The 9,974-nt window shown below is 43.5% G+C and overlaps 1 pseudogene; it reads right to left on the bottom strand.

Annotated features, from left to right (window-relative positions):
* Positions 1-7,922: 7,922 nt before the first annotated feature.
* LOC124994236 (BAG family molecular chaperone regulator 1-like) lies at positions 7,923-8,910 on the bottom strand (annotated as a pseudogene).
* Between the last annotated feature and the right edge of the window lie 1,064 nt (positions 8,911-9,974).

Genomic DNA, 9,974 nt, shown 5'->3' with positions numbered 1-9,974 from the left:
GGAGGAAATTCATGAAATGAAGAGAGCAGCCTAGAAGATCTTAGAAGGGTATGGTTAATGGAAACATCCTTGAAGGAGGCACATGACACTCTTGAGAAGCTTCCAGCTTTCTACCCTTCCTACTTGATTTATTCTGGCTCCCCCTCCTTGCCCTTCCTGAGCCATGGTTCTAGCCTGGTTTCAAGCAAAGATTCAAGTCAATACTTTAGCACACTGAGGATATGCTGAGGGGTAAGGAAGTCCATGTACCAACCAACCCAACCAGGAATGGATCCCTAGTATCTCAAGACCTGTGGCTGGGCAGGGTCACTGGGAAGTGAGGACAGGGTCTTTAAACCAACAATCCAGTCAGATGTTCTGGAATTAGGTCACAAGGGACACTGTGGATTACCTGTGTGTAAAACACCTGTTCCAAGACATTTTCAACATTCCTGACTAATAATTCTGGTTTTACATCTATGTGACTCTGGAATTACAAGGTCAAGAAAGTCCTTAAGTGTCTGAAGACCAGGGTGCCCTGTAAACCTGGACCTACTCAGTATACCCAAGAGCTCTTACCAGCCTAAAGTAAGCACCTGAAGGTCAAAAGAGCACCTGCTGGATTGTATAGCCACACAGAAACAGAAACAGAAAAAAACAAAAACAAAAACAGGAGCTCTACTTAAGATAGCAAAGATAGGGAGAGGTTCAAGATGGCGGACTAGAGAGCGGCTGCATTTCATGTTGCTCCAGGACTCAAGATTCAAAAGAGGAGATAGTGACTTGGGACCAACTCAAAGCCGCCGGGGGAGTTTCTCCCATAGGGGAGGCATCCCGGATGGGGCGGTAGCCCCGGAACGCAGAGAACTTTGTGAAGTAGAGTGACTCGGCGGGTCGCCCCTCCCCCGCCGGAGCGGTAAAAACGGACAGCGAAGCGGAGCGAAAAATGGCGGATTGAAGTTTCCAGGACCGCGGGCAGCTTCTCTAACCTAAGGAGACTCGTCTGCGAAGGGTGAGGCTCTCAAGCCCAGGAGGGAGGTCCGGGCCCCTGGGAACATTGCCTGCGAAGGCTGCCCTGCCCAGGCGGCAAGACACACCTCCCCCGCTGGAGCAGTGAACTCGGAAAGCGGGGAACTTTGCAAGGGAGGTTGTGCGACACACCGCTTGGTTTTGAAGCGATCTGCCAGGGCTCCAGCGGCTGCCAGAGAAAGAGTGGGGCGGCGAGTTGTTTGGATCCAGCAACCGCCTGAGCAACGGGGAGGGGGCTGCCCAGAGGAGGTGGAGGTACGCAGTGAGTGCCTTGGCTCCAAGTGCCCACACCTGGAGGAAGAGACGAGCGACGGGTCACTGGGGCTTGGAGCATATGTACAAGGCTCCAAGTGACTGCTCAGAGGGCGGGTCGCATAGCCAGGCGATTAGGTGCATAGCAAGGTCCGGTCCAGGGACCTAGGCACCTTTTCTTGAATGAACTACACAGAGACAAGCTGAGGGGCGAAGTGAAGGTTCCAGGACTTCAGGCAGCGTCTCTGAGAAGGGACAACCTAAGGAGACTCGTCTACGAAGGGTGAGGCTCCCAGGCCCAGGAGGTAGGTCTGGGCCCCTGGGAAGGCTGCCCTGCCCAGGCAGCAAGACACACCTACCCTCGTTGGAACAGTGAGCTCGGAAAGTGGGGAACCTTGCAGAGGAGGCCGAGCAGCACACCGCTTGGTTTTTTGGTTTTTTGGACCAATCTGCCAGGGCTCCGGGGGCTGCCAGAGAAAGAGTTGGGTGGCGAACTATTTGGATTCAGCAACTGCCTGAACAACGGGGAGGGGGCTGTCCTGAGGAGGTGGAGGTGCGCAGTGAGTGGCTTGGTCTCCAAGTGCCCACACAGAACACCGGGTGGCTGCCTGGAGGAAGAGACGAGTGACGGGTCACTGGGGCTTGGAGCATATGTACGAGGCTCCAAGTGACTCTTCAGAGGAGGGGTCGCATAGCTAGGCGATTAGGTGCAAAGCACGGTCCGAGCCGGGGATCTAAGCACCTTTTCTTGAAAGAGCTACACAGAGACCAGCTAAGGGGTGGAGCGAAGGTTCCAGGACTGTGGGCAGCTTCTCTGAGGAGGGGCCACCTAAGGAGACTCGTCTGCGAAGGGCAGGGCTCCCAAGCCCAGGAGGTAGGTCCAGGCCCCTGGAAACGCTGCTTGGGAAGGCTGCCCTGCCCAGGCGGTAGTTGTGGACTGAGGGGAACCTCTAGGAGGGGAACGGACTAGTGAGACCTCCCCACCGGGTGGGTCTTCCCCGCCGAGTGAGGTTTTCCCACAAAGACAGTAAAACCAGAGACACAGGCCCAAACAGGCCTTGCCTCAGTCCGCAGCCTAGTTCCCCTTTGGATGACCATTGGTCAACAAGTAGAGGCACCTCTGCCCTCTAGCAGGGAATATACCCCACCTGAAGACCACCACCCCTAGAGAGGCAGCTACCTAGGGGAACACCGAAGTATCAACTTCCTCTAAGACTTCAGGCTACTGAAGGATAAGAGGGGATACACTAGCAATCTTCAGGGACATTATAAGTCAATAGAGGAAATCTGCAACATCTCTGCAGTCCACTGATACCTGAACAATATGAGAAAACAAGGGAAGAAAATGCCTCAAACAAATCTGGATGTTATATCAATAAAATCCAATGACAGCATGGCAGAAGAAATGTCAGAAAGGGAGTTCAGAATGTACATAATCAACATGATAAGGGAAGCAAACGATGAAATGAAAGAGCAAATGCAGGCATTGAATGAACGCACCAATAGACAGTTAAAAGAGCAAATACAGGAAGCAAAAGACCATTTCAATAAAGAGTTAGAGATATTGAAAAAAAAACAAACAGAAATCCTTGAAATGAAGGAAACAATAAACCAAATTAAGAACTCCATAGAAAGCACAACCAATAGGATAGAACACCTGGAAGACAGAACCTCAGATATTGAAGACAAAATATTTAACCTCGAAAACAAAGTCGAACAAACAGAGAAGATGGTAAGAAATCATGAACAGAATCTCCAAGAACTATGGGATATCATGAAAAGGCCAAATTTGAGAATTATTGGGATTGAGGAAGGCTTAGAGAAACAAACCAAAGGAATGAACAACCTATTCAATGAGATAATTTCAGAAAATTTCCCAAATCTGAAGAATGAAATGGAAAACCAAGTTCAAGAGGCTTATAGGACTCCAAATACACAAAATGACAACAGACCCACACCAAGGCACATTATAATGAAAATACCTAACATACAAAATAAAGACAGAATCTTAAAGGCTGTGAGAGAAAAGAACCAAATTACATTCAGGGGGAAGCCAATACGGATATCAGCAGATTTTTCAATCCAGACCCTAAAAGCTAGAAGGGCCTGGAATAACATTTTTCAAGCCCTAAAAGAAAATGGATGCCAACCAAGAATCTTATACCCAGCAAAACTTACCTTCAGATTTGACAACGAAATAAAATCCTTCCATGATAAACAAAAGCTAAAAGAATTTACAAAAAGAAAGCCAGCATTACAGAACATTCTCAGCAAAATATTCCATGAAGAAGACATGAAAAACAAAGAAGCAAATCAGCAAAGGGAGGAGATATCCTAAAGGAACTCTCAAATAAAGAGGAACCAAGTCGTGTCAAAAATAAGCAAATAAATGAATAAAATGAGTCAAATGACCGGGAATACAAATCATATCTCAATAATAACCCTGAATATTAACGGCCTGAATTCATCAATCAAAAGACATAGACTGGCAGATTGGATAAAAAAGAAAGATCCAACAATATGTTGCCTGCAAGAGACTCATCTCTTGGAAAGAGATACCCAAAGACTAAAGGTGAAAGGATGGGAAAAAACTTACCATGCACATGGACCCAGCAAAAAAGCTGGGGTATCCATCCTCATTTCAGATAGAGTGGACTTCAAGCCAAAGTTAATCAGAAGGGATAAAGAAGGACATTTCATAATGCTTAAGGGAACCATAAATCAGCAAGACATAACAATCATAAATATCTATGCCCCAAACAGTGGCTCACCCATGTATGTCAAACAAATCCTTCTCAATCTCAGAAACCAAATAGACCATAACACAATAATACTAGGTGATTTTAACACGCCTCTCTCACCACTGGACAGATCTTCCAAACAAAAATTGAACAAAGAAACCTTAGATCTCAATAACACAATCAATAATTTAGACTTAACAGACATTTATAGAATATACCATCCAACGAAGAGTGAATACACTTTCTTCTCAGCAGCACATGGATCCTTCTCTAAAATAGACCATATATTATGCCACAAAGCTAATGTTAGCAAATACAAGAAGATAGAGACACTTCCTTGTATTTTATCAGACCATAATGGATTGAAACTAGAAATAAATGAAAGAGCAAAAAACAGAAATTACTCCCACACCTGGAGATTAAACAATATGCTATTATATGAGGAATGGATAACAGAAGATATTAGGAAGGAAATTAAAAAATTCTTAGAGGTAAATGAGAACAAAGAAACATCGTATCAAAATCTCTGGTACACTATGAAAGCGGTACTTAGAGGAAGATTTATTTCATGGAGCGCATTTAATAAAAGAAGTAAAACTCAAAAAATAAATGAACTAACACTACAGCTCAAAGCCCTAGAAAAAGAAGAACAGACCAACACCAAAAGTAGTAGAAGACAGGAAATAGTTAAACTCAGAGCTGAAATCAACGAAATTGAAACGAAAGAAACAATACTAAAAATTGACAAAATAAATAGTTGGTTCTTCGAAAAAATAAACAAAATTGATAAACCTTTAGCCACACTAACAAAGAGAAGACGAGAGAAAACCCAAATCACTAAATTCGGAATGAACAAGGAAATATCACAACGGACACGACTGAAATACAAAACATAATTAGAAGCTATTTTGAAAATCTATATTCCAACAAAATAGAAATTTCGAAGATATCAACAAGTTTCTAGAGACCTATGAATTGCCTTAACTAAACGAGGAGGACATACACAATTTAAATAGACCAATTTCAAGTAATGAAATAGAAGAAGTCATCAAAAGCCTACCAACAAAGAAAAGTCCAGGACCTGATGGTTTCTCAGCCGAGTTCTACAAAACCTTTAAAGAAGAGCTCATTCCAATACTTTTCAAAGTATTCCATGAAATAGAAGAGGAGGGAACCCTCCCAAACTCATTCTACGAAGCCAATATCACCCTGATACCTAAACCAGACAGAGACACATCGAGGAAAGAAAATTTCAGACCAATATCCTTAATGAACATCAACGCAAAAATTCTCAACAAAATTTTAGCAAATCGCATACAAAAATGTATTAAAAAGATAGTGCATCATGATCAAGTGATGCATCCCAGGGATGCAAGGTTGGTTCAACATCAGGAAATCAATAAATGTAATTCACCATATCAACAGACTTAAAGTCAAGAATCACATGATTATTTCAATAGATGCAGAAAAAGCATTTGATAAAATACAGCACCCCTTCATGCTCAAAACACTAGAAAAAATAGGGATAGTGGGAACGTTCCTTAACATTGTAAAGGCCATCTATGCTAAGCCCATGGCTAATATTATTCTTAATGGTGAAAAACTGAAAGCATTCCCCCTAAAATCTGGAACAAGGCAGGGATGCCCTCTCTCACCACTCCTATTCAATATCGTCCTTGAAACTCTAGCCAGAGCAATTAGACAGACCAAAGAAATTAAAGGGATACGAATTGGAAAAGAAGAACTCAAACTATCCCTATTTGCTGATGATATGATTATATACTTAGAGGAACCAGGAAATTCCACCAGAAAACTCTTAGAACTCATAAGTGAATTCAGTAAAGTAGCAGGATACAAGATCAATGCTCATAAATCCAATGCATTTTTATACATAAGTGATGAATCTTCAGAAAGAGAAGTTAGGAAAACTACCCCATTCACAATAGCATCGAAAAAAATAAAATACTTGGGAATCAATCTCACAAAAGAGGTGAAAGACCTCTACAATGAGAACTACAGAACACTAAAGAAAGAAATTAAAGAACACCTTAGAAGATGGAAAGATCTCCCATGTTCCTGGATAGGCAGAATTAATATTGTCAAAATGGCCATACTACCAAAAGTGCTATACAGATTCAATGCAATTCCAATTAAAATCCCAACGATGTACCTTACAGAAGTAGAACAAGCAATCATGAAATTCATCTGGAAGAATAAGAAACCCAGAATTGCTAAAGCAATCCTTCGCAGGAAAAATGAAGCAGGGGGTATTGCAATACCTGAACTTCAACTTTACTACAAAGCAATAGTAACAAAAACGGCATGGTATTGGTACCAAAATAGACAGGTAGATCAATGGTACAGAATAGAGGACACGGACACAAACCCAAACAAATATAATTTCCTCATACTAGACAAAGGGGCCAAAAATATGCAATGGAGAAAAGATAGCCTCTTCAATAAATGGTGCTGGGAAAATTGGAAATCCATATGCAACAAAATGAAAATAAACCCATATCTCTCACCGTGCACAAAACTAAACTCAAAATGGATTAAGGACCTCGGAATCAGACCAGAGACCCTGCATCTTATAGAAGAAAAAGTAGGTCCAGATCTTCAACATGTCGGCTTAGGACCAGACTTTCTCAACAGGACTCCCATAGCACAAGAAATAAAAGCAAGAATCAACAACTGGGATAGATTCAAACTAAAAAGCTTTCTCTCAGCAAAGGAAACTATCAGCAATGTGAAGAAAGAGCCTACAGAGTGGGAGAAAATCTTTGCCAATCATACTTCAGATAGAGCACTAATCTCCAGAATCTATAAAGAACTCAAAAAACTCAACACCAAGACTACAAATAATCCAGTCGACAAATGGTCTAAGGAAATGAACAGACACTTCACAGAAGAAGACCTACAAACAATCAACAAACATATGGAAAAATGTTCAACATCTCTAGTAATAAAAGAAATGCAAATCAAAACCACCCTAAGATTCCATCTCACCCCAATCAGAATGGTGATTATCAAGAACACAAGCAACAACAGGTGTTGGCGAGGATGTGGGGGAAAAGGTACATTCATACATTGCTGGTGGGGTTGCAAATTAGTGCAACCACTCTGGAAGGCAGTATGGAGATTCCTTAAAAAACTTGGAATGGAACTACCATTTGACCCAGCTATCCCACTCCTTGGCCTATACCCAAAGGACTTAAAATCAGCATACTACAGAGATACAGCCACATCAATGTTCATTGCTGCTCAATTCACCATAGCCAGATTGTGGAACCAACCTAGATGACCTTCAGTTGATGAATGGATAAAGAAACTGTGGCATATATATACAATGGAATATTACTCAGCCATAAAGAATGATAAAATTATGGCATTTGCAAGCAAATGGACGAAACTGGAGAATATCATGCTAAGTGAGATAAGCCAATCTCAACAAACCAAAGGAAGAATGATCTCGCTGATAAGTGGATGATGATACATAATGGGGCATGGGAGGGGTTAGTTTTAGGGTTAGAGTGAGGGTTAGGGAGGGGGGCAAGAATGGGGGAAGGAAGGACTGTATAGAGGGAAAAGAGGGATGGGAGGGGTCGGGGGAAGGGAAAAAAATAACAATGAATCAAGCAACATCACCCTATGTAAACGTATGATTACACAAATGGTATGCCTTTACTCTATGTACAAACAGAGAAAGAACATGTATCCCATTTGTTCACAATAAAAAAAAAATAAAGTTAAAAAAAAAAAAAAAAAAAGATCGCAAAGATAGTATTTTTTCATTGAGAAGTGGTGTGGGAGTAGGAAAATTGATAATTGGCCAGTTGCCTTTAACAGCCCTGGAGAAACCGGCAACTTCTGTTCCAGAAAGGAAAGAGCTGTTCTTCAATCAGCACCTTTCTCCACTGCTCCTCACTCAACAAGGGCCAAGTTTGTCGAATGCAGCCAGTCTGTCTCCTGTCAGATGTTGCGCTCCACTGTGTCACACTCAGCTAGGAACGCCTGAACTTTTTTCACCAAACCCTTACTTTTTAGCTTACTGTCTTTGAAATTTTCTGGTAGGGTCATGGTGTCATCTCCTCTAAGATCTTCATAAACTGTTCAGTTGTGGCTTTTACTCTCCTATCAGGTTTGCAGAGAGCTTCAGTTTGCAAATCCTTGGCCAGAAAACCCTGCTGGATTCCAGTGAGTTCTTTATTCAGATCTTCCAGGTGGTCAGCTGTCTTCTCCACTGACTTTTCCAAATCTTTCAGCTTCTTCAGTTCATTCTCTCCCTCTGGACTGTTCTTTTCTCCCATTAACATGACCTGGTAACCATTTTGTATTCCAAGAGCTGACAATGGTGTCTCCATTTCCTTCAAAGATCTTCCCTTAAATATGAGTTCCTGAAAAGTCAGTGGAACCCCTATGGCCTCTTCCACAACCTGGGCCGGGTCCTGGACAACTGGCTCACTGCTGCCTTGCCCTGGGGTAACATGAAGGTCGGACACAACACGGTAGTGGGTGATGGTCACGCAGAGCTCGGCTGCCGCCATTTCCTGGGTTCGGGTCACCTCTTCTGTCAGGGCCGCCTCCTCCGCTCGGGTCACCTCCTCGGCCGGGCTCACTTTCTCGCTCCGCGTGGAGCGGTGACCGACCTTCTTCACGAGCGCCGGCGGCGCCCCGGGTGGATCGGTCATGCCCGCTGGCTGCACTCGGGACAGATGGACGCTGGGAGCGAGGCAGGCGGTGCTCGGCCTGGGACACCGACTGGCGTGGTTCCCCGCCCGGCCGAGGGGCGCGCCGCCGGGCCCAGCTGCTCCGGGTCGCCTCTTGGTCTCCGGGAGCCGCCCCGTCGCCAAACCCGCGCTTTTTGACCGCCTAGTGGTGGGAGCTGAGCGCCGCTGTCTTGCAACCCCATCGGGCTGCCTCCTGGCCTGTAGAAATGTTTTTGTTGTAGATACAGACAGATCATGGGAATGTGAATGATTTTACATTAGTGTGCCCTTCAACACTAGTTATGAATGCTGCGAGCTTGCTCAATGTGTTTCTTCACTGTGGGAGAAAGAGATGAGGAGTAGCTCTGGCCCTCCTTTCCCTGCCCTGTCCTTCCCCATGAGAGGAGTTCACATGACCAAAGGGCATGTCCTTCTGGGCCCAAATCCTTCTCTACTAAGTTTGAGAACGCAGGGTTCCAAAATTCCCTGTCAACAGCACCTCTGTGAGGCTGCAGGTATTGGACTCTGCCTGAGGAGTGGCCAGGACAGTTTGGACTCAGTTTAATCCCTGGGGCTGGGTGTCCACACTCATGTGAACTACAGATGAGAGGAAAAGAGAGAGTGAGTTCTAAGCCAGGCAAATTTGGGGGCTGGTCAGGAAATAGACATTAACTATGTCATGCAAACATCCTCCTATCTTGTATGTTTCCATGATTGCCTCCTCTAATCTGCAAGGAGCACAGGATACTTATTTTCAGAGCAATTTAACTGTAAGCTAGAGGCAAAATGGTATAAAAGTGTTCAAGATCACACTTAGGTCTTCTCTGCCCTTCCTTTATGCATTCTTTACCCTTGTTGGAATTTTCTTCTCAATACCGTAAACAATCACACCATATTCCCATGTTTGCCCTTGTTTACTCTTAGTTCCTGACTATGACAGGTTTCCTCACCTGGACTGTGCTCTGTCATTGGATTCTTCTCTTTTTTATCTTACTCCGAATCACCCTGGATTCCATTTGTTCTAGGAAATACTCTACTGTTACAGTGGTTTGATCAATTAACTAAATGCAGCTTTGATGATCTATTTACTAATCCATTTGTTCTTTCATGCAGGCAATGAAAGGCTTAATCTTATTTAAATCCAAGTTGCTAAGAAGTCATTAATCAGGAGAACAGCCTCTATAGTAAAGAAGAAACTCAGAATGTCCTAGGTTTTTTTCTATTTTTAATTTTATTTTTATCTTTTTAATTTTATTTGTTCTAATTA

The sequence above is a fragment of the Sciurus carolinensis genome, chromosome 10, assembly GCF_902686445.1.
Source record: "Sciurus carolinensis chromosome 10, mSciCar1.2, whole genome shotgun sequence".
Lineage (NCBI taxonomy): Eukaryota > Metazoa > Chordata > Mammalia > Rodentia > Sciuridae > Sciurus > Sciurus carolinensis.
This window is presented reverse-complemented; position numbering and strand designations above follow the sequence as displayed.